The 23,777-nt window shown below is 37.0% G+C and overlaps 1 protein-coding gene and 1 pseudogene across 5 annotated transcripts in view; one reads left to right on the top strand and one right to left on the bottom strand.

Moving 5' to 3' along the window:
- The window catches only part of NR2C2 (nuclear receptor subfamily 2 group C member 2), an 88,140-nt gene that overhangs the window by 49,209 nt on the left and 15,154 nt on the right, over nt 1-23,777 (bottom strand). The gene's annotated exons all lie outside the window — the stretch shown is intronic.
- Nucleotides 22,436-22,858, top strand: LOC115273302 (annotated as a pseudogene).

The following is a 23,777-nucleotide window of genomic DNA, read 5'->3' as shown; positions in this document are numbered from 1 at the left end:
TAGACAAACATGTCTGCTTTTGCCACGTGTACTCAACACTGTATTGCAGGTTCTAGCCAGAGCAATTAGGGAAAAAAAACAAAGAAAAGCATCCAGACTTGGAAGCGAAGAATACTATTTCTATTTACAGAGAATATGATCATGACCTGACATGATCATAGAGAACCCCCCCACCAAAAATTAGAGCTAGTAAAAGAGTCCCAAGGTTGGAAGATAAAAGATCAACATACAAAAATCAACTGTACTTCAATCATCAGCAAGGCACAACCAGAAAATGAAATTAAGGAAGTAGTCCCACCTCTAGAGCAATAAAAATAGGAATAAATACATCAAAAGAAGTGTAACACTTATACACTGAAAACTACACAGCATTGAAAGAAATTAAAGAAGGCCTAAATATATGTAAAGACATCTGTGTTCATGGATCAGAAAATTAATACTGTTAAGCTCTTAATATTACCCAAACCAATCTATAGATTCAGCATAACTGCTATCAAAACTCTAGCTGCCTTTACTGTATAAATTGAAAAGCTGATCTTAAAATTTATATGAAAATCTAAGGCAGTCAGAATAGCCCAAACAATCTTTAATTGTTTTGGGATGCCTGGCTGGCTCAATTGGTAGAGCATGCAACGTTTGGTCATGGTGTTGTAAATTTGAACCCCACACTGGGTGTAGAGAGGACTTAAAAAAATCTGTTAAAAAAACCCAACAAAACAATTATCAGTTGTTTTGAGTTGGAGGACTCACACTTCTTGATATCAAAACTTATCACAAAGCTACAATAACTAAAACAGTGTGGTACTGGCATAAGAACAGATACTTAGACCAATACAAGAGAATAAAGAGCTCAGAAATAAACCCTCACACATATGGTCAGATGATTTTTCACAAAAGTGCCATAATTCAATGGGGAAAAGCGAGCCTTTTCTTGGTGGTGGTGATGAAGCAACTGGACACAACATACTGTATGAATGAAACTGGACCCCTCACTCATACTATCTAAGCAAATATTAACTCGAGAGAGGAAGGACTCTGGGAGAAGATGGCAGAGTGGGAAGCACCAGGAATCTGTCTCCCCACCAAACCTGAACAGCACAGATAAAATCTGACTGACAACTGTTTTTGGAACTCTGGAGTATATTGGATATTGAAGGCTTGCGACTTCCTGGGGAAAGCTTGGACAATAAATTGTAGTTATTTTCTCTCAATTTTGGCTCTTAGCACAGTAGCAGCTGCCCATCCTTCACCTCTACTCTGAAGCTGGCAGCTGTGCCCATGTTCCCTAAACAGTTTGCATACAGTTTGTGGGAGTCCAAGTGGGCAGGAGGATCCTTGTCCTCCACAAATACAGGGATGTGTGCTCTAGTTGCTGATTGCTACTTTTCTCATCACAGAGGTACAGAAAAAGAAGGGAGAACCATTGTTGTACTTCTCCCTATTGTTGCAAGCTCAACTATTTCTAGCTCGAGTGACTTCCAGGGGCCTTAAAGGCTTAGATTATTTCTCCACACTCCTCTATTTTTGTTTTTCTTCTTTTGGGATGCAAACATTAAAGAGCAAATGTAATACAGAGATAATTGGAAAGCAACTGCATACGTCAAGGAAAAGGCATAGGTCTGAGAAAAGACCTCAGAAGGCCTTAAGTTTATATGTCAGGATGATCCTTGGCACAGACAGAGCCTAAATATTAAAAAAACAAAAATAAAAACAGTAACACAAACAGCAAATTTTAGGAAGGGGGAAGAATCTGATTCCAAGAGTTATTACATTAATAGATTCAAATATCAAGTTTTCAACAACAACAAAAAAACCACAAGGCATAAAAAGAAACCAGAAAGTATGGGCTATTCAAAGGAAAAAAATAAATCCACAGAAATGATTGCTGAAAAATCTCTGATGTCAGATCTACTACACAAAGTCTTTAAAACAACTATCTGAAAGTTACTCAAAAAATACTAAAGGAAGATGGGGCAGAAGCCAGAACCAAAAAACCTAAAGAGAAACCAAAAATAAATTCTGGAGCTGAAAAGTAAAATAACTGAAATGAAAAATTCACTAGCAGAATTCAAAATCAGATTTGATCAAGCAGAAGAATTAAAAACCTTAAAGACAGAACAATGGAAATTAGAGTCAGAAAAGGTAAAAAACAAACAAACAAACAACAAAAACACTGAAGAAAGTGGACCAGAGCATTAAGGAGCCTGTAGGACATCAAGCAGACCAACATATGCACTGTGGGAGTCCACTAGGAGAGAGAGAGAGAGAGAGAGAGAAAGAAGAGAAGAGAAGAGAAGAGAAGAGAAGAGAAGAGAAGAGAAGAGAAGAGAAGAGAAGAAAGAGAAGAGAGAGAAGAGAGAGAGGAGAGAGAGAGAGAGAGAGAGAGAGGCAGAGAGAATATATGAAGAAATAATGGCTGAAAACTCCCCAAATCTGAAGAAAGAATAAATATAAATACCTAAGCAGCTCAATGAACTCTAAATAAGAGGACCTCAAAGACACATTATAATCAAACTTTCAAAAACAAAGACAACCTTGATAGCAGTGAGAGAGAAGCAAATCATATACAAGGGAACCTCAATTATATTACTCGCAGATTTCTCATCAAAAACTGTGGAGGTTGATATATTCTAAGTGTTCAAAGAAAAAAAAATATCAACCAAGAATCTTATACCTGGCAAAACTGTCCTTCAAAAGTGAGGGAGAAATTAAGACACTTCCAGAGAAATAAACGCTGAGGGAGTTCATGATCATTAGACTTACCCTGCAAGAAATGCTCAAGGGAGTCCTGCAGGGTACAATGAAAGGTCACTAGACACTAATCTGAAGCTTCTTGGAGAAATAAAGATCTCAATAAAGGTAAATATGTAGGCAATTATAAAAGCTTGTATTACTGTAATAATGGTTTGTAATGTATTTTTTGTTTTCTACATGACTTAAAAGACTAACACATTTAAAGAAAAAAACTATTAGTGTAAAAGCTTGTACTATTGTAAGTTTGGTTAACAACTCCAAATCTTGCTTTCTACATAATGCATTTAAAAGAATTATTAGCTTATGTTTTGGGACACAGAATGTACAAAGATGTAATTTTGTGACATGAACCAAAAGGGGGAAGAACAGAGCTCAAAGGAGGAAAGTTTTCATATATCACTGAAGTTTGTATAAATTCAGACTAGAGTGAATGGATGTTATATATAATTACCATGGTAAGCACAAAGAAAATAGCTATAAAACATATATTTAAAAATGAGAAAGATTTTAAACATTTTACTCCAAAAATATCAACTGAATACAAAAAATAGGAATCCAAGAAATGAGGGACCAAAAAAAAAACTTTATAAGGCATACAAAAAACAAATAATGACAAACATACAAAGTGGCAAAAGTCCCTCCTTGCTGTAATTCTCTAAATGCAAATACATTAAACTCTCCATTTGAAACAGATTGGCAGAATGTATAGAAACTCATGTTCCAACTATACTCTATCTACAAGAGACTCATTTTAGAACCAACAGACAGAAATAGAACCAAATGATACAAATAAACGGCAAATGAAAGGAAAGAAAAAGATATTCCATACAAATAGTAACCAAAAGAACCACAGGTTCAAAAAACAAACAAAACAGAATATCAAACAAATATCAAATAAAATAAATTTTAAAAGGTTACAGGAGACAAAGAACACTATATATTATCAAAAGATTCAATGTAGCAAGAAGATATAACAATTACATTTACACATCTAGTAACAGACCACAAAAAATATGTGAAGCAAAAACTGACAGAATTTAAGGGAAAAACAGTTCTGCAATAATAGCTGGAAGACTTTGGGGTGCCTACATGGGTTGGTCGGTTAAGATCAGACTTCAGTTCAGGTCATGATCTCGCAGTTTGCAAGACTGAGCCCCACAGTGGGCACCGTGCTGACAGTAAAGCTAGTATTACTATAACATGCTTGGAATTCTCTCTCTCTCCACGCCTCCCCCCCCCCACTTTGCCCCTACCCCACTTATACTCTTTCTGTCTTAAATAATAAACTTTATAAAAATAAATAGTTGGAGACTTCAATACCCCAATCTCAATAATGGATAGAAGAAACAGACATAGTATATGCAAGGAAATAGAGAACTTAGTACAACAAACCAACCACACCCTATACAGAACACTTTACCCAGAAACAACAAATACCAGAAAAATTTCTCAAGCACTCACGGGACACTCTCTAGCACAGACCACGTGAGGTCACAAGTTAAGCTTCAATATATTTTAAAAGACAGATAACATACAAGGAAGGTATCTTCTTTGACCATGAGGGAATAAAGTTAAAGATCATCAACAGAGTAAACCAGGAAATGTCCCAGACATGTGGAAATTAAACAACACAATCCTGGTGTTGGACCAAAGAGGAAATTATAAAGGAAATTAGGAAAAGCCTATATATGGATGAAAACAAACAAAAGACCTCCAGGACAATGTGAAAGATGTAGTAAGGGGTAAATTTATGAACTGTAAGTGTTTTAATTAAAAAACAAGAAAGATTTCAAATGAACAACCTAACTTTATAAGTTACAGAACTAGAAAAAGAATAACTTGAACCAAAGCTAGCCAGAGGCAGGAAATAATAAAGATTATCACAGAGATAAAAGAAATATAGAATAACAATAGAGAAAAAAACAATTAAAACAAAAGCTGGTTCTTGGAAAAGATCAACAAAATCTGTAGCTAGATGGGCCAAAGGAAAAAAAAGAAAAGACTCCAATTACTAAAATCAGAAATGAAAGTGCGGATATTACTATCAATTATATAGAACCATAAGGATTATAAGAGAATATCATGAAAAACTGTATGCTAACAAAATTGTTGGCATGGGATGGACTGCCTAGACACACAAAACCTACCATGACTAAATCATGAAGAAATAATAAAATATGAATAGATCTATAACTATGAAGGAGACTGAACCAATTATCAAAAATTTCCCCACATAAAAATCCCTGGACCTGATGGCTTCACTAGTGATTTCTACTAAACATTTAAGGAAAAAACTAGCATTAAGCCTTCTCAAACTTTCCCCAAACACTGCACAGAACACTTCCTAACTCCTTCTGTGAGGCTAGTATTATCCTGATACCAAAGCCAGACAAAGACACTACCAGAAAACTACAGACCAGTGTCTCTTATGAACTGATATAAAAAATCCTCAACAAAATACTAAATTAAACACCATGACATGAAGTGGGATTTATTCCTGTAACACAAGGTTCAAAATACAAAATCAATATGACATACTATATTGACAGAATTAAAGGGGGAAAAATCACAATCACCTCAATGTCTGGAGAAAAAGCATTTCATGATAAAAACATTCAACAAACTAGGAACAGAAGGAAACTATCTCCACATAATAAAACTATGTATGAAAATCTCACAATGAATATCCTACTCAATGGTGAAAGATTAAACGTTTTCCCTTAAGATAAGGAACAAGGTAAGGATGTCTGCTTTTACCACTTCTACTCAGCTTTGTACTAGAAGTTCTAGCCGGAGCAATTAGGCAAGAAAAGGAAAGAAAAGGCATCCAAATTGGAAAACAAGAAGTAAAATTATGTTTGCAAATGATATGATCAAGGGTTCTGCCCCCCCCCCAAGAAAAAGTCTGTTAGAATAAATAAATTCAGCACAGTAGGAGGATACTAATACAGAAAAATCAGTGCCATTTCTATACACCATAAACAATCTGAAAAGGAAATTACAAAAAAAATTCCACCATGATAGCATGGAAAGAATCAATTACTTATCAATTAAGTTATCCAAAGAGGTAAAAAAGACTTCTACAATAAAAACTATAAAACACTGCTGAAAGAAATTAAAGACATAAGTAAATGGAAACATGTTCTATTACATGGATTGGAAGACTTTCTATTGCTAAGATGTCAATACCACCCAAAGTGATTTACATACAGATTTAATACAATCCCCGTCAAAATCCCAATGATATTTTCTACAGAAACAAAAAAACCCATCCTAAAATTCATATGGAATCTCAACGGATCCCAAACAGACAACCAACACTGCCTTGAAAAAGAACAAAGCTGGAAGACTTACACGTCCTCATTTTGCTATGAAACTATAGTATCAAAACAGCATGCTATTGGTATTAAGACAGATATACAGACCAAAGACTAGAATAAGATCCCAGAAATAAACCCTGGCATATATGGTTAAACAATTTTTTTTGATAGGATACCAAACCACTCAATGGGGGAAAGGACAACAGTGTTCTCAACAACTGGTGCTATAGAAACTAGATATCCACATGCAAAAGAATGAAGTTGCACCTTTATCTAATACCATAGATAAAAATTAACTCAAAATGGATCAACAATGTAAATTTATTACCTAAAACCACGAAACTCTTAAAAGATAACATAGAGGAAAAGCATAATAACTTTGGATATGGCAATGATTTTATGGATATGACACCAAAGGCAAAGGCAACAAAAGAAGTTGGACAAATTGTACTTTTAAAAAATTTTAAAAATCTATGCATCAAAAGACAGTATCAATAGAGTAAAAACGTAACCAACATAATGGGAGAAATATGTGCAAATCACATATCCAGTAAAGAATTAATGTCCAGAATATACAGAGAACTCCTAAAACTTGATACCATAAGGGGTGCCTGGGTGGCTCAGTTGGTTAGGCGTCCAACTTCAGCTCAGGTTATGATCTCACAGTTCATGGGTTTGAGCCCCGCGTTGGGCTCTGTGCTGACAGCTCAGAGCCTGGAGCCTGCTTTGGATTCTGTATCTCTCTCTCTCTGCCTGCCTCTCAAAAATAAATAAACATTAGAAAAAAAAAAAAACCCATCTCTCTGCCCCTCCCCGCTCATGCTCTGCCCCTCTCTGTCTCAAAAATAAATAAAACACTAAAAAAAAAAAAAAAAAAAAAAAAAGAATAAAGGACTTGAGGGGCACCTGGGGGGTTCAGTTGGTTAAGTGGATGATTCTTGATTTCAGCTCAGGTCATGATCTCACAGTTCGTGAGATTGAACCCCACACATCAGGCTTTGTGCTAACAGTGCAGAGCCTGCTTGGATTCTCTCCCTCTCCCTCTCTGCCCGCCCCCCTTGCTCTCTCTCTCTCCCTCTGTCTCAAAATAAATAAACTTAAACAAAAAGAATAAAGGATATGAACAGACATTTCTCCACAAAAGATACACCAATAGCCAATAAGCACATGAAAGGCCAATCAACATCACTACTAATCCTAATTATTAGGGAAACAAACATTAAAACTACATTAAGATGCCATGGCATACACACTAGGCTGGCTACTATCCAAAAAACCAGAAAATAACAAATGCTGGTCAGGATGTGAAAAAATTGAAACTCTAATACACTGTCGGCAGGAACAAAGAATGGTACACTCGATTGCCACGTGAACCAACTAGGTGTATATACACACACACACACACATACACACAAGAGAAAGGCAAACACATGTCCACACAAAAACTTGTATAGAAATGGTCAGCATTATTCATAACAACTCAAAAGTACAAACCACCAAAATGACTATCAACTAATGAACGGATAAAGAAAATGAGGCATATCTCAAATGTCCATAGATAGATGAATGGATAAAGAAGGTGTGGTACACACACACACACACACACACACACACACACACACACACACACAATGGAGTACTACTTGGCAATCAAAAAGAATGAATTCTTGCCATTTGCAACCACATGGATAGAACTAGAGGATATGCTACGTGAAATTAGTCAGAGAAAGACAAATAAACATCACTCATATGAGGACTTTAAAACACAAAAGATGAACATAGGGAAGGGAAGCAAAAATAATATAAAAACAGGGAGGGGACAAAACATAAGAGACTCTTAAATATGGAGAACAAACAGAGGGTTCCCAGAGGGGTTGGGGGAAGGAGGATGGGCTAAATGCGTAAGGGGCATTAAGGAATCTACTCCTGAAATCACTGTTGTACTATATGCTAACCTGGATGTGAATTAAAAAAATAAAAATAATTAAATAAGAAAATGATGTATATCTATGCCATGGAATATTACTTAGTAATAATAAGGAATTAAGTACTGATACATGCTACAACATGGATGAAATCAGTCACAAAAAAACATACACTGTATGACTCCATGTCAAATGTTCAAAATAAGAAATGCATAGAGATAGCAGACAGTAGATTAGTGGTTCCCAGAACTGAGGGGATGGGGGAAGGGGAAATAATTGCTAATAGGTATGTAATTTCTTTTGGGGATGATGAAAATGTCCTGGAATTAGACAGTGGGAATGGCTGTACAACACTGTAAATGTATCAAAACCCACTGAACTATATACTTTTAAAGAGTAAATTTTATGGTAAGTGAAACACTTCAATTTTATAAAACATACGATTAATCAATTGCTGGGGTAGTTATGAAGAGATTTTTCTCCCACAGCATTAATTTTACCAATAAAAAAATCACTATAATAAAGACAACAGAATATAATATTTTCATGGTGATGTCCAGTTTACAGAATGTTTCATATAAATTAGTTCTCAGCTTAGACACACGCAGGATAGACAAATCTCGCAAAATACATCTTCCAGTAACCATGTACACGTTTGCTAGCTCTGTTTATTTGTAATTACAAAAAAAAAAAAAAAGACTGGCTATTCACTTTATCAGAGCACAATCATGAAATACTTCCTTTTCAAGAGAGAGCACATGTATGCAGGAGCAGAGGAAAGGGGTAGAGAGAGGGAAGGGAAGGGAAAGAAAGGAAGAGAGGGAGAAAAGGAGAGGGGGGAGAGAGGGAAAGAAAGGGGGAGAGTGGAAGAGGGAGGGGAAAGGAGGGGGAAGGAGGGGGAGGGAGGGGGAGGGAGGGGGAGGGAGGGGGAGGGAGGGAGAGAGAGGGAGAGAGGGAATCTTAAGGAGGTTCCATGCTAAGTGTAGAGCCCAACATGGGGCTCAATCTTAGGACCCTGGGTTCATAACCTGAGCTGAAACTGAGAGCCAGACATTCAACCAACTGAGCCATCCAGGCACCTCAATTAAATCCTTCTTTAAAAATGAACATTTAGAGTTTTGGTTGAATGTATTCTTACCCTGCAAGTTAATTCTACCAATTTGAGATATACAAAATCCTTAACTGAATAATACACTGATTTTCTGATTTAGACACTCACTTTACCTGAAGGCACTGTAAAGCAATCAATATAACATGAGTGCTGCAGGCCATGGAATCAGAGCTGGGCTCTGCCAACATGTGTTGTCACCCTGAGCAAGTCACCTAAACCCTCTACGCTTCAGTTCCTAAAATTTAACATAGACACATTTTACTACATTATGAGACTGATGAGAGGGATAATAAATAATATGTTAAGTATTAATTCCATTTAATACATAGTAGCTATTAATACTATTACAAACTTCCTGAAAATTTTTCTAAAGCCTGAGCTACAGTGTGTAAATATTAATGTCACATGTGATAAACTGTACTAGTGAGGCTCTCCTTGACCAGAAAATTCTTTTATTATTATTGTTTAATTTCTTAAAACATTTATTTATTTTTGAGAGACAAAGACAGTGTGATCAGGGTAGGGTCAGAGAGAGAGACACACAGAATCTGAAGCAGGCTCCAGGCTCTGAGTTGTCAGCACAGAGCCTGATGTGGGGGGCTCGAACCCATTAACCATGAGATCATGACCTGAGCTGAAGTCGGCCACTTAACCGACTGAGCCACCCAGGCACCCGTAGGCAGTAATTTCTTATTATTACACTTAAAACACAATAAACAAAAGAAAAATATACAAAATGGACTTTGTCAAAATTAAAAACTTTTGTGCTTCAAAGGATACTATATACAAAGTGAAAAGAAACCCACAGAATGGGAGAAAATATTTGCAAACCATGTATCTTCTAAGGGATTTCTACCGAGAACATATAAAGAACCCTTATAGTCAGTAATAAGAATACCAAAAAACAATTTAAAAATGGGCAAAGGAAGGGCACCTGCTGGCTCAGTTGGTTAAGCATCTGACTTTGGCTCAGGTCATAATCTCGCGGTTTGTGAGTTCAAGTCCTGCTTTGGGATCTATGCTGACAGCTTGGAGCCGGGAGCCTGTTTTGGATTCTGTCTTCCCCTGCCTGCACTCTGTCTCTCTCAAAAATAAACAAACATTACAAAAAAAATTTTTTTAATGGGTAAAGGAGTTAAAAAGACATTTCTCCAAAGTAAATATTCAAATGGACAATAAGCCCATGAAAATTCCTCAACATCGTTAATCATTAGAGAAACGCAAATCAAAACCACATTAAGACACCACTGCCCACCCATTAGGATGGTTATATCAAAAAGAGGGATGCTGGCTGGAGGGGGGGGGTGGTCAGTTGGTTAAATGTCCGACTCCTGATTTTAGCTCAGGTCATTCACGGTTTGTGGGTTTGAATCTTGCATCAGGTTCTGTACTGGTAGTGCAGAGCCGGCCTTGGATTCTCTGGCTCCCTTGTTCTCTGCCCCTCCCCCACTCGTGTCCTCTCTCTCTCTCACTCAAAATAAACTTAAAAAAAAAAAAAGTATTCAAAAAGTATTAAATCAGGCCTCCAAGAAGGTTTCTACATCAGTAAGTCAAAGGGACTCTTGTCCATACTTCACTTGAAACTGCTATGTACTAACCTGTGCCTCCCTAGAGCCTGCTGGTGTGCAATCAAAGGTGCTTCCGCCCTCTAGAAGCATGGGCTGGATGCTAAGACTGCTTTTTGCCAACTTTTGTGTGAGCTACAGTTGACTCAAGTGAGTTTCCCTCACCCACTGAAGGATATGCTTTCAAATTTATGATTCCTTTTGTATGAGATGCCCAAAGGCCTCTACAAATTTGTATGACGTGGGGTATGGATCATGTTGGCAATGGGCACCTGGTAGCTCAGTAATAAATTTAGATTGGATGAACAACCCAAAATATCCCTCATATTTAGCAGAGAGATGATTAACTCTGAAAGTGACAAGTTAATGGGAAAATAACTTGGGATCCTCCACTCCCATGGCCTTTAGAGAGAAGGTGTGTTCTAATGGCAGCAGGGGCAGTTTAGATGTGATTTGGCTTGAAGGCAAAGTCACGCTGTGATGGGAATGCTCAGAAATTCTTGCAGCTGTATGAATTTAGATCCTGATATTATAAATACACATCAAGGCGGGGAATCTAATTTTTTCCCCAGAAGCATACTGTGGAGTATCATTTAGCACAGTTGTTAAGAAGTCAATTTAGTAACAGGACATAAAACTATTAGATGTATTTCTGACTAGTGGAAGCATCTCCTTTCCATCCTTTCCTGCTTACCTTTTCAGCACCTGATGTCAGTCTTGGCCCTCTGCCTTAGCCTACTTTCTACTCCTTGGATCTGCTCAAGTTGCAAAGGACAGGATCGGTAGTTGATACTGAATGAATATAAATGCCTGGCAGCACCCAGGTGTGTGTTATATCCTGGCCAGAGCACCTGCATTTTGACAGGAAAATTGCTAGTCCAAAGGACTCGATTAAACCAAGAGCAGGCAGTGTGTGAGAGTATGTTTGGACATAGGTCTTCCAGGGCATGGTCTCTTGACTCACATTTAAAAGGGTAAAAATCAGCTCTTCTATTCTGCATCCTTTCTAAAGTGAACGGTGCCTGCCCAACACACAAACATTTACAGTCTAATGAGTTTAATAAAAGCCCCGCTCCTCAGGCCAGCCTGTTCTGATCCGTCAGGTTGGTATACATGTTCTATTCCAGGTGCGAGAGCTCCTGCATCTCAGCATTCTCCACAAGGCACGTACGGTAACTGCTGAAATCTACCTCAGAGAGCAGTAGGAAACACTTCCTACTTCTCCTTTTTCCCCAAGGCTAGGTTCATTTTAGTGCCACAATGCTTGCTTAGTGAATGAACACTTACTAACTTCAGGAATGAATAAGAAGTCTGTTTTATAGTCCTTGTTCCTAAACTCTGCCAAGACCTTTTATTTTACTCCACTCTCATGCTTGTCTGCTAATTAGACATCCTGCCCTGGCAGTTTATTTCATAAACTAAGGCCTGGAGGTTTTCACCGACACACCTGGGTTTATGACGCTACTTTCACCCTGGAGGGAGAACCTTTTCCATTCCATCATAAGAAGACATTGCTGTAGCAGCAATTTTTAAAGCTATGAATTCTTAGGAAAAATTTCTATGGTTAACATGCTAGGGGCATCCGGGTGGCTCAGTTGGTTGGGTGGCCGACTTCAGCTCAGGTCATGATATCGCAGTTCATGGGCTTGAGACTCTCATTGGGCTTTGTGCTGACAGTCCGGAGCCTGCTTCTGATTCTATGTCTCCCTCTCCCTCTGCCCCTCCCTGCTCACACTCTCTCTCTCAAAAATAAATAAACGTTAAAAAATTTTAACAAAAAAACCTGTAATACATGCTAAAAGATAGGCATTTAGTTTGAAAAGAATGCCCACAGCATTGAGCTACAGAGCAACTATTCAGAGTTTCTAAATCTATAATTTATTCTGACTTTTGGCTGCAACATTCCCATGGTTTATTAATAGGGCAACCAAGTTCACACTCTGTGAGGGGGAAAAAAAAATCATGCAGACCCAATATGTTACAAATCTCAACCACAAACTTCTGACTTCTAAACATTCCCAGTGAAATTATGAATAAAGTAAATGTAAATGCATTAGTAGGGTAAAGGGTTTTAGGCACTGATACCTCCAGGCTGAACTGAAATGTACTACACCGTCCTTTTATTTCAAAGGACCATTAAATAGTAAGTGTAGTGAAGGGTCAATGGACAAAGAGTTAAGCCCTCTTTGTACTGCAACTTGCATCAGAGAGAAGAATCCACAGGAGTGTTGATCTTCAAAGTGCTCATTCCTTACCTCATACAAAGGATTAGGACCTTACAATGCCAGTGTGCTGCGTTCCTAAAAAATGAATTATACTGATGACTGGTAAGTCAGATTCTTCTTTAAACTAAAGTCAATGAAGGGCTCAAAAGTAAACATTACAAATCAGCCTCACTGATTTATATTAGAGTTGATTAATGAGTTTTTATATTTTCCACTTGATAATGTTAAGACAAATAAAACTACAACCCTATATTTCTTGACACAAAAACAAAGATCCACACAGTCAACAACCACTACCCACATTATGTAAAAATAAGGAGGTGTTAAGAGCAACTCTCTGTTCATAAGCAGGTCAATCTGTTGAAAACAAATAAGCAAGTAGCTTTTGTCCTACTTAATTTAAGCAGCATACTCAAATACAAGTTCCACTGAAGACATAACTTGCTAGGTGCTAATAAGCATAGTATCAGACACTAAATAGAATTCCTTCCCTTCATAAACATACTAGGCATTTAAATCCACTGCTATTTTACCAACTGCTCTAAAAACAAGTACCTGTGAAACATACTGCATTACAAGAAGGCTTCCCCCAGAAACAGAGAGAATGAGAATAGGCTTCAAAATTGCAGTCTTGTTGTTCTTTAGGACACTTAAAACTTACCATGCCAATGGCTTCCTCAAGCTTTATTTACATTTTTCCTCAGCAACCTCCCAGACCAGAGCCCCACCAGAAGGGTTGGTTGGGGAAACTCAGGCATTAGCTTTCAAACCACCGGTGCAGATTCAATTCACCAAAACCAGACAGAGCTGTTTAAAGATGCCCTCTCTATGACCCTGCTTGCTGAAGGTCAAGTACACTATCACTCCCCACTCCCTGTAACCAAGGAAGCAAAATTGACATGTTCCTGCAGTTTCACCAGCTGCTAAGGCAGTTTGTCTAATAATATGATTAATTGCTTCTAGGGAAGATGTACTTTCCTTTACAAAGTTCTCCCTTCACCTAGATTGCTGCCTTTGTTAAATGTACCCTGCCCCACCAGCTTCCCCTTAAAGACTACCTTTCCTGAACTGAGTGAGAGCTCTTGAGCATGTTACCATGGAATCTAATCAACTCAAAACAGTCCTAAAACTATGAGGAGTGGAGGTTAAGATTTGGAGAACTCAGAAATACCACATTCTGCATATAGCACTTTCAACTTCATATTGTAAACAAGCCAACATTTTTAAAGACATGGGGTCTTTGTAAATTACTACTCCATTGAAAGGGAAGGAAACAACAATCACAAGAATAATAGCACTGGGCTCATTTAACAAATATTTTACTACACCGACCTGACATGTGCCAGGCATATGAGTACAGGTCAGAGTTCTAGCCCCTGCCGCCTCCCATTCTGGTAGGAAGGTGAGCATATGTAGTCTGTGCAAATGAGGGTGCTGTGTGTGACTGGCTACGGAATGGCTTCAAGTCTCATTGTCAGCCCTCCCCCCAGGCCACAGAGGAAAGAGCTTCTGAGGTCACTGTTAGAGATGGGGCTGTAACTAATACTCAGATCCTCTGGCTGCTAGACAAGAGCACCTGTCTCTGCACCAGGCTGTAAGCCTTCTGTTTAACATGTAACCTATGACTTGTTTCAATACTTGGACAAAAGACAAAGGATTAATATAAAGTGAATACTGGCCAATCACCAAAAACAAACAAAACAAAGAAAGCCTGGGGTGGGGAGGGTAGGAAGAAAAAGGTTTTAGGGATATTTACTTTTATATAAGAGGAGGGAACTGAGAAAGTAAGGAAATTAAAAAAAAATAAGCTCACCATGTTTTAAGAGACGAACTTCCACTCCACAAGTTTGTATGTGAACTAACTTAAAACAATCTTAAGTTAAAGGAATATGCCACCTATTTTTCAGATTCTAGCACAAACATAGACACCCCAACCTAAAAGGGAAAAAAGAGAAAGGATTCTTTTTATTTATTTATTTTTTTACATTAGAGAGAGAGTACACATGTGCACGAATGGGGAAGAAAGGCAGAGGGTGAGAGTGAGAGAATCCGAAGCAGAGAGTGTGGAGCCTGATGCAGGGCCCCTACCTCAACAACTTTTTAAAGTTCTAAGAAATAGAACATTCAGTAAAGCCAATAAGTGATGTGTAAAATGAAAGATTAATATAAGGAAGCAAAAAGCTCCAAGGCCCAACCATTTAAGTCACCAGGTCTGCTCTTCTCATCATAAAAATTTGTTCAAGCCCTCTGATCTGGTGATTCTACTTCTGGGAATCCACCTTACACAAATTATTCTAAATACAGAAATGTCTTTATCAGTGTGTGCTTCTAAATTATTTTTCTAGGGAATAATAATTCCCTCTCTCTCAGGGGTCTGGATAAGTAGAGGCCACCTTCAACTGTAGAAGCAGAAAGTGCCAGATTCTTGCAGGTCTAGCTTCACTTAGAGGGCAATGGGTCCATCAGATGTTCAAGCTGAGACTGCCGGCAGCAGAAGCCCCATGGCCAGCCTAGGCAGCGGTGAGTGCCATCAGAGCCTCACCAAACTGGCTCTTTGGTGAGGTTTGTTTTCATAGATGCAAAGCCTCATTTCTAACCGTCCTGGTAACTCTGTCAAGTTAATCCAGTACTTCCGATAGTTCATTAAGCATCCTATTTTTGTTTAAATCAGCAATAGCTGGTTTTTGTTATTTGCTTTGGGTACCCTCAGCTGGTAAAAAATGGATATATTTAACCTAAAGGTCAGAAGCAACTTAAATGTCCCAAACTAGGAGATGGGTTAGTAAATTATGCTGTGCTCCCTTGATACAATATTACAAAGCTATGAAAAATGTTGGTTATGCAGGCTACGTAGCAACCTGTGGAAAGGATATTTACATTTATTCTGTCAAATAACATTCTGTGTGTCCACCCTGTGATCACAGCTAGATAACATGCATTGAAAAGAAGACCAAAAAAGAATATGCTTATTCATTCAATAAAGAAATCTTAATAGTGAGTGCTTACTATGTTCCAGGCACTGGGAAGAAAAACAGCAAATGACACAAAGTTCTTGCTTTTTCTGCAATTTACATTCTGTTGTGATAAATAAAGAAGCATATATGTTATTCTATTTTTTTTTTTACCTTTTTTAATGTTTTATTTATTTTTGAGACAGAGAGAGATAGAGCATGAGCGGGGAGGGGTAGAGAGAGAGGGACACACAGAATCAGAAGTAGGCTCCAGGCTCTGAGCTGTCAGCACAGAGGCCGACACGGGGCTTGAACCCACAAATGTGAGATCATGACCTGAGCCGAAGTCGGAGGCTTAACTGACTGAGCCACCCAGGCACCTCCGTTATTCTATTTTTTAATTATTAGTTTTAATGGTTTATTTTTGAGAGAGACAGAGTGTGAATGAGGGAGGGGCAGAGAGAGAGGGAGACACAAATCCAAAGCAGGATCCAGGCTCCGAGCTGTCAGCTCAAACTCACAAACTGCAAGCTCATGACTTGAGCTGAAGTCAGACACTTAACTGAATGAGCCAACCAGGTGCCCCTATATGTTTTTTTTAGATAATGACAAGCATTTTGGAGAAAAGTAAGATGTCAGAGGGATAAAGGGTGATTGAGGTAGAAATGGTTATTTTATACAAGAAGTGATAAAGTAATAAAATGACAGCATGTGTTCAAATGGAGAAATATGACTTTCTTCTCTCCTTTTCAGAATTTCCAGAATGTTTTGCCATTTTCATAATCAATTAAAAAAACTATTTCCAAAAAAGTTACCTTTTAAAACCAGGAACTATTGCTAGAATTTGGTATTATGAATGATCTTATTTTCTACCCCAAGTATGAAATAATGAATGTTCTTCATACTTTTCATCATTTTAAAAAGAAAAACTCCTTTTCTAATAATTCAGGAAAGTATTTTTTAAGATGAGATTCTACTGTGAAAAAGAATTCTCGATCTCCTTGCCCATTCATTGAAGGACTGCTACCAAACATATTTTAAACCTAGGTTTTATTTCTGCAACCACAAATCTAAACTGAATCATCCTGGTAGGCAGCTGGTTACAGGGAAACTCTAGTACACTTGGAACACCAGCTCCTGTCTGGGTGGCTTTGGAGAAGTCCCTTAATTGTTCTAAGGCTCTGTTTACTCATTTATAAAACTGAGGTGGATACCCCTTACTTCACAGAATAATGGGAGGATTAAAATGAGACAATAAAGTACAATGCATTACATAAATACAGAACATTCCTACTACAATTTCCCTGAGGAAATCAAATGCAAAGTGCTAAACCAGTCACCCTGAGTAAGATGTTATCTCCTCCTATAGCAGATGTATGTTTGTTTATAGAAAACATGGTTTCATTTCCAATCCTCCCTTTTCTATGACCATTAAAAGGCTCCAAAGTCTTTTTACAAGGGCATATTTCATCATTTTCTCCTTTTTGACAATTCCACTTAACTCTTTTTTCCCCTCCTTACTACAAGTAAGTTGTCTTACTTATAATAACACTAATTTTATTCTAAGTCCATGGTCTATATTTCATTTACAAAATAGCTTTATCTTCTTACTATTCTTATTCACAGCTTATATAAGTATGTGCAATGATCTGAATTTTCCATAACTACTTCTAGGAGAACTAGGCCTGAGCATTTACATAAAATACATGTGATTTTATAATAAATTACTTTTTATTTCTCTTAAATATAGTTGTACTATCCTGATTTTTAAAAAATTACTTCTGTATGAATGGATATATTTATTAGGAGTATCACTTTGGTATAATAAAAGGGTCATTAAGAAATACTGCAATAAAAAGTTCTCTGAAGGAACAGAGGACTCCTTCAAGGAAGGGTCACAAAGTATGTAGTCAATGAATGCTTGTTGAATTAACGGAGTTTATCAGTGGCCCAGCTACTTCTTGTATATGAAGCCATATGATTGCAGTCCAAAAAAAAAAAAACAAAAAAACACCAAAAAAATCAAACCAAAGCAAAACAAAACAAAACAAAACCCCACAAAAACAAAAACTTGGAAGACAACATTCTGTCCAGATGGCTTTTGAATCATGATTCTACTTCTGGTCTAGAGAAACACACCTACATGTGAGCCCAAGGAGTCATTACATGTTCATTACAGCACTATTTATGTTTGAGAAAATTTGGAAACAACTCAAAACTGTGCTTCTACAGTGGAGTGGCTAAACAGAGCTCTAATTTATGTAATACTACATGACAGTAAAAAGAATTATATAGATTTGAGCAACTGGAACTCTTGAACACTACTAGTAGTAAAATGTTACTATTTTAGAAATCAATCATATTTGAGACAAAGTAAAAAGGGCAACTTATAGAACATCTTATCTAGTGTGATCCATTCATGCTAAATTTAAAAATCTATCAACAGTTAACCCTTGAAAAACATGAATTTGACTTGCATACTTACAACACTTACAATAGGATTTTTTTCAATAAATGCAGTATGGTACTGTATATGAATTTTCCCTTCCTTATGATTTTCTTAATAGTATTCTCTTTTCTATAGCTTACTTTATTGTAAGACTATAATACATATAACATACAAAACATATGTTAATCAACTATTTTATGTTACTGATAAGGCTTCCAGTCAACAGTAGGCTATTAGTAGTTAAGTTTTGGGGGAACAAAAAAATTATACATGTATTTTCAACTATGTGGGGGTCAGCATACCACCCCTAACTCCCATGTTCTTTAAGGGTCAAGTGTATTTCTATAGCTACATATACATGAACATTAATACTTAGGAAAAAAGCTAGGAAGGTCCACACCATACAGACCAGATTTTCTCATTATATTAAGTTAAAAAATTTCAAAAAGAATAATTATAAACATAAAACTTAAAACTATAACACTGCTAGAGAAAACATGGGGGAAAATCTTTGTGATCTTGTGCTAGGTAAAGATTTTTAGATAAGACATCAAAAGTATGAATTATAAGATAAAAAACTGATAAGTTAGACTTCATCAAAGTAAAAAGTTTGTGTTCTTCAAAAGACATGGTTAAGAGAATGAAATATAAACCAAAGACTAGGAGAAAATATTTGGAAACCATGTACTTGTTAAAGCATATGTAACCCAGAATACATAAAGAACTCTCAAAATTGAATAATAAGAAAGCAAACAATTTTAAAAAACGGGCATAAGACTTCAACAGATGAAAGATAATATACGGATAGCAAATATACACATGAAAGATACTCAACATTAGTCATTAGATAAATGCATATTCCAACTCCCATGAGAAACCAATACACATCTACCAGGAATGCCTAACATTAAACTGATTGACCATACCAAGTTTGGCAAGGTTGTAGAGCAACTAGAACTTTTGTATACCCCTGGAAGGATTACAAAATGGTACAACTACTTTGGAAATCAATTGGGCAGTTACTACCCAAGAGAAATGAAAGCATATGTTCTCAAGAACACCTGTACAGAAATGTTCCTAACAGGGGTGCTTGGGTGGCTCAGTTGGTTAAGGGTCTGACTTCCGTTCTGGTCATGATCTTGTGGTTTGTGAATTTGAGCCCCACATCAGGCTCTGTGCTGGCCATGTGGAGCCTGGAGCCTGCTTCGGATTCTGTTGTCTTCTCTCTCTGCGTCTTCCCTGCTTGAGCTCTATCTCTGTCTCTCTCTTTCAAAAATAAACATACATTAAAAAAATGCTCATAACATCTTTAGTTGTAATAGGCAAAAAAAAAAAAAAAAGGGTAACAGCTTAAATGTCTATCCATTTAGGATAAAAGTGCTTATCCATTTAGGGTAAAAAAAAATTTGCAATACAATGGATGCACTATAAAAAAATGAACTGCTGATACACATAAAACATGGATGAGTCTGAAAATAATGATATTGAATGAAAGAAGCAAGACAAGAAAGAGTATATACTATATGATTTCTTTTGTAGAAAATGCTACAAACTGCAAATCAATCTAAATGATAGAAAGATAATCATTGGCTGCATGGAAGTGATACAGCTAGAGCTCTACCTAAATTATGATAGCTCATTTCTTTTTTTTTGTTTTGTTTATTTATTACTGAGAGACAGCATGAGCGGGAGAGGGGCAGAGGGGGGGGAGACAGACTCTGAAGCAGGCTCCAAGGTTCCAAGCTGTTAGCACAGAGCCTGATGTGGGGCTCGAACTCACAAACCGTGAGATCATGACCTGAGCTGAAGTCAGACAACTGACTGAGCCATGGAGGTGCCCCTAGATAGCTCAATTCTTGTATTAGAAAAGAAGAAAGGCTAAGAAATCAATAAGCTAAGATCCATCCTAGGCTTAGAAAAAGACCAAAACAAGTGCCAAAATGCAGAAGAAAATAATAAAAACAGAAACCAATCAGAGATAAAATTACTCTCTGGTGAAACCAATCAAGGGGAAAAAAAAGAGATGACACAAATAATGTAATACTAGGAATAAAAGGGGGCTGTAACTAGAGTTGCCTCAAATGTTAAAATATAAAACAAAGTTATTTTGAACAACAAACAGTATGCCAATAAACTTGAAAACTTGACAAAACAAATTCTTAGAAAAAGGTGTAACTTAAAAAACTGAATGAAGTACAAATAATATATTTGAATAGTCCTTTAACCATTAAAGAAATTATATCAGGAGTTAAAAATCTTTCCACAATGATATAACATTGAGTAGTTTTACTAGGTGCATTTTGTAAGCATTCAAGAACCAGAAAATTTCCAATTATACATAAAATGTTACAAAAAGTAGAAAAGGAAGGGACTTACTCCCAATGCTTTATAAGGCTATGCTAACCTTGATACCAAAACCTAAGAAAAATTAAGTCAATCCTACTCATGAACATGATAGAGAATTCCTAAACAGAATGTTAGCAAACTGAATCCAAAATATACGTGTGTGTGTGTGTGTGTGTGTGTGTGTGTGTGTGTAAATCATGTTTGAGATTAACCCCAGAATCAAGATGGACTTAAAATTACAATCAATCTAATTCACTATAGTAACCGAACAAGAGAGAAATCATATGATCATTAAAGTGTTCCTCCCACCAAAAGGCGATAAAATCCAACATCTGCTGAGTACAACAATTTTTCTTCCAAATGGGAACAGAAGAGAATGCCCTGAACTGATAAAGAGTAAAGGTTCATATAAACATCGTATCTAATGAATTGTTGAAAGCATTCCTTTCAAGATGAGAAACAAGGGAATGCCACGTGTTCCTTCTATTCAACATTGTACTGGAGATCTAGCTAGGATTGTAAGGCAAGACAAAAACATAAGGATTAGAAAGAAAAAAAAAACCAAATGAACATACAACTAATTATTAGAATAAGAGAAAGGCTGCTGAATTAAAAAAAAATTATAAACAAAATCACTTGCATTTCTATATGCCAGGAAGAATTTAATTAAAATTAAAAATTTTAATATATTTGTAAATAGCATCACAGAACATAAAGTATGAATTAGGAAGCAAATCAAAAAATGTTATATCATTGTAAAAAAAAAGAAAATAAGTGAAAAGATTTATCATGTCTATGGAAGTAAGAGAGGGATGCAAAGTAAAGTTATAAGATCATATAGGGTTAGTGCTTGATTTGATGCCAAATACAAGCCCAAACTGTTAGAGAACACAGAAGCAGAAAAAGCTAGTCCTTAGAGAGAGGGTAAAAAATGGTTCAACTCTCTGAACAAAGTAAAGAGGAGTGATCATGCAGCCCCAGAAGGAGTTGGAAAGAGATGTACTGGACAGCTTTCCAGTTCCCATACAGCCTGATGGTACATCTGAGATTCAGTTCTATTTAGTATCCTTCCAACAAATCTTTTTTCACTTAAGCAAGTTTGAGTGTCACTTGTGCCAAGCATGCCCCCCCTCTTCCCTGCCTGGAATGCACCCACACCCAGATATTCAACAGGATCACTCTTCCTTCATTCAGGTCTCCATTTAAATGTCGTCTTCTAAGAGTCTTCCCTGAATGTGCTTAGATAGTGGTTATCACTTTCTATCTCTTCACTTTTCTTTATAGCACTTAACGCTCTCTTGACATTTTACTTTTGTTTAGATGTTCACTGTCTGCTTCCCAACACAATAGAAGGAAGCTTCATGTGAGCAGAATGTTCATCTTGAAGAACAATGCTTAGTACATAGCACATTGTGTAAGCACCCCTGAACTACTTGTTGAATGGATAAGTATTTTTGAAGCACCTAGAAATCCACCAATGAACAATTTCAATTTGCTTTACTAGTAGTACTTTTCCTGACTTCAGTTAAATACAGCAAATACATTTCACATGCATTTATCATCTCTATTCCTTTGCCAAATTTCATAAGTATGAATAAAGGATAAAAAAATGTACAGACCCACAAGGACAAAAATGATAGTCAAGAAGAGGACAGTGGATCAAAATACTAACACACTTAGGTCTGGAAGACAGAAAACAGAAGGTGGAATGGAAACCAACTTGGTGTGGTGCTGCCATTTCTTCTGTCTTAGGTCTCTCTGTGCCTTTCACAGAACTTCATACAGTGCTATGCTGAGACAGAGTGTCCAGAGGTTCACAACCTCTGTGGTCCACAGGAAACATGAGGAGGACTCAGGAAGAACTTGCCATTTTCAGTGGAAAACCAGTGGCGGTTACTAATTATGATGACTTTGTACTTTGGATCTGGATTTGCTGAATTCTTTTATTATTATTTTTTTAATGTTTATTTATTCTTCAGAGAGAGAATGCTCTCTGCTGACAGAGCATGAGTGGGGGAGAGGCAGAGTGAAAGAGGGACAGATTCTGAAGCTGTCAGCACAGAGCCTGATGTGGGACTTGAACTCACAAGCTATGAGATCATCACCTGAGCTGAAACTGAGAGTCAGATGCTTAACTGACTGAACCACCCAGGGGACCCTGCACCTTTTTTTTTTTTTAATAGTTTTCAGACATCAACTGCTTAAGAAATAGGTATATTTTAATTAATCCATTAAACAGATGTAAAAAGGAGTGTTTTATTAAGAGGTGCAATCTCTCTGAAAAAATGGATCATGTCCATGAATTCAACATACCCGTTATATCTGTAAATAAACCTGTGATATGACTCTTTTCTGAAACATGGGATGTAATAATTGGGCTTATTTTTTATTTGGGAAATATTCCAGTATTTGTTTGTCTGGTCAAAATGTGTGTGTGGATTTAGCTTGTTTCTTTGTTTTATTTTGTAATTTTTTTAAATGTTTATTTATTTCTGAGAGAGAGTAAGAGCAGGGGAGGGACAGAGACAGAAAGAGAGACAGCATCTCAAGCAGGCTCTGCATTGTCAGTACAGAGCCCAATGTGGGGCTCAAACTCATGAACTGTAAGATCATGACCTGAGCTGAAATCAAAAGTTGGGTACATAACTTACTGAGCCACTCAGGCACCCCTGTTAGTTGGTTTTAAATTTTGCCATTTTATTTAATTTTTTATTACTAGGTAAGAACCTTGTTGGTAATTTATATTATTTAAAAAAAGGCAAACTTGACTTTGCTGTCCCGTAGTAATTTTTTTAAATGAAAAAAAGGAAGAAGGGGTGCCTGTGTGGCTCAGTCGATTAAGCATCCGACTTCGGTTCATGGGTTTGAGCCCCACATCGGGCTCTGTGCTGACAGCTCAGAGCCTGGAGCCTGTCTTCAGATTCTGTGTCTCCCTCTCTCTGACTCTCCCCTGCTTATGCTGTCTTTCTCTGTCTCTCAAAAATAAATTTTATATATATATATATAAAGTATACTTTTATTCTTCTTTACTGGGAAGCAGTAAAATTGTTTTTCTTCATGAGTGATAATTAATCATGAGGAAAACCAATACAGAGTAAGTCCAAGAGCTTTTTTTTTCTCATTCCAGACCT

The sequence above is a fragment of the Suricata suricatta genome, chromosome 12, assembly GCF_006229205.1.
Source record: "Suricata suricatta isolate VVHF042 chromosome 12, meerkat_22Aug2017_6uvM2_HiC, whole genome shotgun sequence".
Classification (NCBI taxonomy): domain Eukaryota; kingdom Metazoa; phylum Chordata; class Mammalia; order Carnivora; family Herpestidae; genus Suricata; species Suricata suricatta.
Note: the sequence above shows the minus strand (reverse complement) of the source record. Positions and strands in the feature narration are given on the sequence as shown.